This window comes from Schistocerca americana, chromosome 2 (genome assembly GCF_021461395.2).
Source record: "Schistocerca americana isolate TAMUIC-IGC-003095 chromosome 2, iqSchAmer2.1, whole genome shotgun sequence".
NCBI classification, from domain to species: Eukaryota; Metazoa; Arthropoda; class Insecta; order Orthoptera; family Acrididae; genus Schistocerca; species Schistocerca americana.
Window position 1 is genome coordinate 161,150,048 of NC_060120.1, and position 8,070 is coordinate 161,158,117.

At 41.5% G+C, this 8,070-nt stretch overlaps 1 non-coding gene across 1 annotated transcript; it reads right to left on the reverse strand.

The window, feature by feature from the left end:
- Positions 1-1,401: 1,401 nt before the first annotated feature.
- Positions 1,402-1,476, reverse strand: Trnas-cga. The gene has a single exon. It is a non-coding gene; the product is annotated as a tRNA-Ser (tRNA).
- Between the last annotated feature and the right edge of the window lie 6,594 nt (positions 1,477-8,070).

Below are 8,070 nucleotides of genomic sequence, written 5' to 3' on the forward strand. Positions count from 1 at the left end.
TACCTCTAAAGCAGCAACGGTGGTACTCGATATAATCTGGTCTCTCATAAAAGAAATATAAATATGCTAGCTACACGTTCATCGGTGTGCAATGCTGGCCGTAATACTTTGAAGTGCAAATTAAATTCTTTTGACTGATGAATGAAAACATTTACGGAATATCCAAAGTCTTTGAATAACATGTGACCTGGACAGGGAGGCGGTTCTGATTGTGCTGAATTACTAACCCTGATTTTTTTATGAAATTATATTTCAAGTTAAGTTTGGCTTTTAAAAACAGCTGACAATTGAAATAACATTTCTCAGAAAATAGCATCACATTTACCAACTGATCTACAAACAATGCGATTTATACAGCAAGTGTTATCTAACCTCACTAAACAAGCATAAATACAAATCACCAAATTATATACACCTGTGTTAACAAACCTTAGAAACATTACAAAAGGGAAATGCCTAACTACCCTTTTCATCAAACCAGTTTACGTACATTCTGGGGCTACCCAACAATTACGAAGTATCCCCCGATTCATCTATACTAACGCTCTGGCAAAACGAGAGTCAATAATATTTAACATATTTACCTTGTTAGCGAGAAGATTTCTGTTCTCGTAATTCCTACATTAATCTAGCACTTGGTGGCTTCATAGAGCACATTACAAAAACTGCCTACTCCATCCTCTTTCGCTCACAGACTACCCAATACTGTGCGCCAAGAGCTCTCTTAACTCCAACACTACTGTCTCAGACCAGAAGCAGTATCTTTGGTTCTGCAGTCGCGCACAGTCAGCGATCCGCTTTATAAAGCCTATCAGAGACATAAATCGTTTGTAATATTATAGTTTCATCTTAGTTTACATTAGTATTATTATCATATTGGGGTGCCACATACAAGTGTGCCCTAGTGGACTCTTTTCACCCTTTAATTTGAAACGTAGGTTATTAAAATATTAATTCGAACTGGTATTGGGTGATGGTAGAAGGACAACTGGAAAAAATCCTTTTATTAACGATTACAGGAAAAATTGGTTCCGCGTAATCGACAAAGAACTTCGGAGGCGCCATCCAACTTCCGGGGAGTGCAGTACCCGCAAAACTGATCGTGGGGCGGAATGGTGGAACGAAAGGCACCATATCTGCAGTCCGCAGTCAGTATTAGGGTTGTATCAGTTTTACACGGACGTGTCTGTAGTTGTACCCCGCTAGGCCTACTTGGAATTAACATTCGTATTTTATAAGACCGTTAGGAAGTTTAATTGCTCGAGGGGCAATGTCTGTAATCTCATTTCAAGAATATTTTGTTTTCAAGGACATTTTGTTCTCAAAGGACTGTAGCTTCTGTACAAAGTGAACAGAATTGGGACTATTCTGATCTTGAAACCTCCTGGCAGATTAAAACTGTGCGCCCGACCGAGACTCGAACTCGGGACCTTTGCCTTTCGCGGGCAAGTGCTCTACCAACTGAGCTACCGAAGCACGACTCACGCCCGGTACCCACAGCTTTACTTCTGCCAGTACCCCGTCTCCTACCTTCCAAACTTTACAGAAGCTCTCCTGCGAACCTTGCAGAACTAGCACTCCTGAAAGAAAGGATACTGCGGAGACATGGCTTAGCCACAGCCTGGGGGATGTTTCCAGAATGAGATTTTCACTCTGCAGCGGAGTGTGCGCTGATATGAAACTTCCTGGCAGATTAAAACTGTGTGCCCGACCGAGACTCGAACTCGGGAATTTTGCCCTTCGCGGGCAAGTGCTCTACCAACTGAGCTATCGAAGCACGACTCACGCCCGGTACCCACAGCTTTACTTCTGCCAGTACCTCGTCTCCTACCTTCCAAACTTTACAGAAGCTCTCCTGCGAACCTTGCAGAACTAACACTCCTGAAAGAAAGGATACTGCGGAGACATGGCTTAGCCACAGCCTGGGGGATGTTTCCAGAATGAGATTTTCACTCTGCAGCGGAGTGTGCGCTGATATGAAACTTCCTGGCAGATTAAAACTGTGTGCCCGACCGAGACCCGAACTCGGGACCTTTGCCTTTCGCGGGCAAGTGCTCTACCAGGTTCTGCAAGGTTCGCAGGAGACCTTCTGTAAAGTTTGGAAGTTAGGAGACGAGGTACTGGCAGAAGTAAAGCTGTGGGTACCGCGCGTGAGTCGTGCTTCGGTAGCTCAGTTGGTAGAGCACTTGCCCGCGAAAGGCAAAGGTCCCGGGTTCGAGTCTCGGACGGGCACACAGTTTTAATCTCCCAGGAAGTTTTATATCAGCGAACACTCCGCTGCAGAGTGAAAATCTCATTCTATTCTGAACTTGTGTCCAGTAGTGTAGTGCAGTTTTTTATTAATCACTGCGTGAAACTGCGACCATTATTTATTCCTTGTTTTGTCATTTAGTACTCTTTGGGTGGTTATCGGCGGCTGGAGCAGTGGGACATTATTGAAAGTAGTCAGATGCCAATTGAATGGCCCCCAATTGAGATAATTACAGGGTTAAATTAATTTTTCCTGGAGATTTTTATTTTATGTCCCTTATGGCGGTGGTTCACCCGGGACATACCATAATAACACAAATAATGCGAACTTTAGCGCTCATGATTCGATGTTTTGAGAAACGGAGCTGCCACAGATAACAAAATAAATTTCATAGCGGAAGAGGAAACTGAGTTCTACAGTGTGTCGAAGCTCTGCTCAGTAAGCAACACATCAACAGCTACATCTACACTGTTATTGTACTCTTTCCCGTTCGTCCGTTTTCCCGATCACGTGGCGGACGTGGTTTATTGCCGGAGCTGCACTTGTTGTTCCTTGCTTGAGAGTGATATACGTCTTTCTGTGCAAGCTCGAGGTACATGGTTCACAATGGCTCTGAGCACTATGGGACTGAGGTCATCAGTCCCCTAGAACGTAGAACTACTTAAACCTAACTAATCTAAGGACATCACACACATCCATGCCCGAGGCAGGATTCGAACCTGCGACCGTAGCGGTCGCGCGGTTCCAGACTGTAGCGCCTAGAACCGCTCAGCCGAGCTACATGCCACATGTCTCGCCGTTGCTATCTCGTAGTTACAAAGCCTCCACAGAAGAAACAACTACAAGCAAAGCTTTATGCACGCTTAGTTGTTTCTCTGCTTGCGATATTTTATCTATGACGATATTCAAAAGAAATGTGTACGCAATCAGCACTAAAACGGTCGATTAACTTAAGGAAAACTTGCTCTGGAATGTTGAAAAAAGTCGATGTTACAGTAATGCTTAGCGTGTGTACTGATGTAGTTTCGCGAATGCAAAATGCGTGCAGGTGCAGGGTGAACATTTTCATCATTATATCGTAATTTTTATGTTGGTGTTATTGTAATAATTTTAAAGTACATACGATTTTAAATAAAATCAAAATTTTTGTGGCAGAATTTACTTTTTATAGATGAGGGGTCGCTTTTACCTCGGACATATCGTACAGTGTTAGTTCCATTGTACATGAGACGACCAGTTTTCTTCCGAGACCTCAATCCGATTGTGGCTCCATCTTTAATGACCTTTCTACCGATGGGACGTTAAATCTTACTTCCGTTCTTTTCCTTCTTGCTATTAGAATTCTTGATTAATCTACAATGCAAGAACAGAAACATCTGTCGAACTAACAATTTACATGTCCTGCAATTGTTGTAAATAAATCGCGATATTTTACCCTTGTGACCTCCGAACCCATTAGAGTACGGCTGATCATGTACACGTTAAAGTGCGACTTACTTTGTTATAAACCTCTGACTTTCGTAAGCGTTTATTAGGCCCATAGTAAAACGTATAACGGTAAAATATTTGTACAACTAGTTATCACGCCGGGAAAATCCCAGGCTAACCTTTATAAAGTTTGGGAGAAATGTGAGGCAAACTTTGGGAACTTCGAGCAATGGATCGATTTTAATATTTGATAAATCACCTTAGATGGAAGATAAACAGCGTTAACAATTGAGCAGGTAGCTCTCTCAGTTAAATTCTTCAATGATTTCTGAATGTTTCGTTGGTGTCTTTCTTAAATCCCCTCGTACTCAGACTTTCCAGTATCAAATAATTTGGATGTGTCCTGATGTTTGACGTTCCATTCTGACTTACAAACTATGAGAAGTACCCATTTCTGCGACTGTGAATAAAGTCATTCTCTGATCTCATGCCGAAAGCCGTCTTTTTAAATGATAGCTAAAAGTTACTTAGCACAAGAAATTTCCGTTGCAAAAGGAAAATGTACTAGCTTCGACCTGTGCCACAATAAAGCACATGCACTACTATAGCCCCTTTTCTAAACATAGAATGATTGTTTATGTAACATGAGATCAAGTTGTTGATAATATCTTTTACCGACAAAAATTACTCTTTGATTAGTCAAATAAAGAATTGCACGATGACTGCACAGCTGAAAATTTTGTTCGCTAATGAGTAGCATCGCACACCGAATTGTTATTCTCTAAAGAAATGATTCAGCAACTACGTCTTACCGCCTTCATAAGATGTTATATAAACAATTTTTATTATTTTCCTCTAGTTTTGATCTTGAAACGTCATCAGGTCAACATGATTTGATATCAAAATCTGAACAACTTAGAAGGAGTCAACTTATTGCGAAAGCTTTGTTTTGACATAAACACCGTTTTCATTTTTAGCAATTAACTGAGTTCAACACTTTGGACATTAGCAAGATATCTAGTAGTTAAAATAACGATAATTATGGACAGCTTCTAGTGAAAAAAATTATAAAAAATCTGAAATAGATAAAAAAACTCATGCTTTAGTTACTTACACTAAAGAAAGGACAACCGAAATTAGGAAAAGAATTGCAATGGCAAAAGAAGGATTAAATAGGAAACCGAAATTACTTTGTGGACCACTAAACAAAGATCTGAGGAAAAGACTTGCCAAATGTTACATCTGGAGCATTGCACTGTATGGCGCGGAGACCTGGACGTTGAGGAAGGAAGATGAAAGAAGATTGGAGGCACTAGAGATGTTGATATGGAGAAGAATGTAAAAAGTGAAATAGGAAGACCGAGTAAGGAATGAAGAAGTATTAAGAAGAGTTGGAGAAGAAAGAAACATGCTGAAAGTCATCAGAAAGAATAAACGGAACTGGATTGGACATTGTTTGAGGAGGGACTGTTCATTGAAGGAAGGAATAGAAGGAATGGTGGAGGGAAAAACGGGAAGAGGAAAAACAGGATATCAAATGCTGGACAATATCAAAGGAGACAAATATTCAGAAACGAAAAGACTGGCTATGGAAGACAAAAGAGGAAGAGGCTTAACCTATGACAAGACCTGCCGTAAGGCAGAATACCATACTACTACTAAAAAAATAATGATAGAAAATGCTGGTATTCCTCAGTAAACTGATTTTTTCCAGGATCTTTGAATGTGTAGGAAGGGATACTATGGCACGACCAAAATTCTAACACACAAACCAGTGTATGCGTTTGTGCGTGCCTGTTGAAAACCTAAAAGGACAACATTGGAGAGAGAAGCGATTTGAAAGAAACATTAAACCACAACATAGAACTCTTCATGCAGACGTGATTATGTGCTACGTAAGCAGTTTCCTACATAGATAAATCTTTTCATCAGAATAAAAATCAGTCGTCATCTGAATGAAAATGTTTAATTTCATTTGACCAGTTTCAACATAACAATCTGTCATGTTCAGAAGTTTGATACAAGCTTAAATAATAGGAAAGTCGCCGGCCGAAGTGGCCGTGCGGTTAAAGGCGCTGCAGTCTGGAACCGCGAGACCGCTACGGTCGCAGGTTCGAATCCTGCCTCGGGCATGGATGTTTGTGATGTCCTTAGGTTAGTTAGGTTTAACTAGTTCTAAGTTCTAGGAGACTAATGACCTCAGCAATTGAGTCCCATAGTGCTCAGAGCCATTTGAACCATTTGAATAGGAAAGTCGACGTCAAATAAGATTTTACTTACCTATGATTTACGCCTGTATTAACTTCTGAAGATGACAGGTTAATATATTGAAACTGTTAAAGAGAAATTATTTTTATTCGGATGACGAATGATTTTTATTGAAAAGAATACGTACCGCTGCTGCTGAACAACAGTTATGAACAAAATCATACAGTTAGGTCAGTTGCGTAAATGTTGCAGTTCTTATCGTATACAGCTATGACGTTACTAACTTGGAACGTGTCTACGTCTAGCCAGAAGTAATAACCAAGCAAGTCCTTCCGTAGGACTCTTCAACATACTTACATTATAGACACTACTGAGGGCTATTTTAGGCATATTTCTTTACTCAAAGCATTTCTCAGTTTACACGGTTAAATTACCATGTGTCGAAAAGGTCTTAAGGATATGGCTGAATATTCTGCAAATCCTGCACCTCTGAATTACGGCTTACACGTGAAATTAAGAAAAAAATACATTTGAAAGTGCGATATACGTTGCAGTTCTATGACATCGCAATGTACTGTCTACTTATACTAGATAGCTTAGATGTAACTTATGACAAGTTACTTAACCCCAGTGGGAAAGGAGGAAAGGCGTGCGATTAAATTTTCTTATAGAGCTCAAAATGTGTTCAAATCTGTATCAAGTTTCTACACTGAAGAGCTAAAGAAATTGGTACACCAGCCTAATATAGTGCAGGGCCCCCGTGAGCACGTAAAAGTGCCGCAGCATGACGCGCCATGGACTCGACTAATGTCTGAAGTAGTGCTGGAGGAAATTGAAACCACCAATCGTGCAGGGCTGTCCATAGATCCATAAGAGTACGAGGGGGTGGAGATCGCTTCTGAACAGCACGTTGCAAAGCATCCCAGATATGCTCAATAATGTTCATATCTGGGGAATTTGGTGGCCAGCGGAAGTGTTTAAACTTAGAAGAGTGTTCCTCAAGCCACTCTGTAGAAATTCTGGACGTGTGGGGTGTCGCATGGTCCCGCTGGAATTTCCGTCTGAATGCACAATCGATATGAATGGATGCAGGTGATCAGACAGGATGCCTCGGTACGTGTCAGCTGTCAGAGTCGTATCTAGACGCATCAGGAGTCCCATATCACTACAACTGCACACGCCCCACACCATTACAGAGCCTCCATCAGCTTGAACAGTCTCTGCTGACATGCAGGGTCCATGGATTTAAGAGGTTGTATCCATATCCGTACACGTCTATCCTCTCGATACAATTTAAACGAGACTCGTCCGAGCAGGCAACATCATTTTTCCAGTCATCAACAGTCCAATGTCGGTGCTGACGGGCTGAGGCGAGGAGTAAATGTTTGTGTCTTGCAGTCATAAAGGGTACACGAGTGGGTCTTCGGCTCCGAAGACCAATCGAAGCTTTTTCATTGAATATTTCGCACGCTGACACTTGTTAATGGTTCAGCACTGAAAGCTGCAGCAATTTGCGGAAGGGTTGGACTTCTGTCACGTCGAACGATTTTCTTCGGTCGTCGCTGGTCCCCTTCTTGCAGGATCTTTTTCCGGCCGCAGCAGTGTCAGAGATTTGATGTTTTGCCGGTTTCCTGATATTCAAGGGTACACCCATGGAACGGTCGTATGGGAAAATCCCCATTGACTGCTACCTCGGAGATGCTGTGTCCCACCGCTCGTGCGCCGACTGATACTCTACGTTCAAATTCATTTAAAGCTTGATAACTTGGCAGTGTAGCAGCAGTAACCGATCTAACGAATGCCCCAGACACCGCATCGCCGTATTCTGCCTGTTTGCATGTCTCATGCCTGTATCACTTTCTTTGGCACTTCGGTGTAAATGCGCTTATCAAAGGATAAACAGCATGAACACTGAGTCGAATTTCCAGACATTACAAATACCATTCTCTGCTTAAGAAGTCGAAAATTTTATATTGTAGCATTCTATGAATTCCACAATAATGTCCGAAAACGGCGAAAATCAACGTCATCTACGTGGAAGTCCAATAGCTGCAGATTTCGCGAAGAATGAAACAGTTACAAAGCGGCGTAAGAGTGCTGCATAATATACTTATTTTGGCCATTTTTCCTAAACTGAGAATATTACCGAGTATACGGTGTTAGAGATAGGACCTTCGAAATTC